Raw genomic sequence first — 669 nt, 5'->3', positions numbered from 1 at the left:
CGTCCTATAGTCATGCAATATGACGTTATACGTCATATAGTGATGCAATATAACGTTATACGTTATAACGTAATAGTTCATAACGTTATACGTCATAAAGAGAAGCTATGTAACGTTATACGTCATTTAGTAATGCAATATATCGTTATACGTCATATAGTGATGCAGTATAACGTTATACGTTATAACGTAATAGTATATAACGTAATACGTCCTATAGTGATGCAATAATACGTTATACGTCATCTAGTGATGCAATATAACGTTATACGTCCTACAGTCATGCAATATGACGTTATACGTCATATAGTGATGCAATATAACGTTATACGTTATAACGTAATAGTTCATAACGTTATACGTCATAAAGAGAAGCTATATAACGTTATACGTCATTTAGTAATACAATATAACGTTATACGTCATTTAGTGATGCAATATAACGATATTAATTCATAGCGTTATAGTATATAACGTTATACGTCATATAGTTATGCAATAAAACGTTATACGTAATAACGTAATATATCATAACGTATTACATCCTATAGTGATGCAATATAACGTTATACGTCCTGTAGTCATGCAATATGACGTTATACGTCGTATAGTGATGCAATATAACGTTATACGTTATAACGTAATATTTCATAACGTTACACGTCATAA

Source organism: Bombus terrestris, unplaced genomic scaffold (assembly GCF_910591885.1).
Source record: "Bombus terrestris unplaced genomic scaffold, iyBomTerr1.2, whole genome shotgun sequence".
Classification (NCBI taxonomy): Eukaryota; Metazoa; Arthropoda; class Insecta; order Hymenoptera; family Apidae; genus Bombus; species Bombus terrestris.
Note: the sequence above shows the minus strand (reverse complement) of the source record.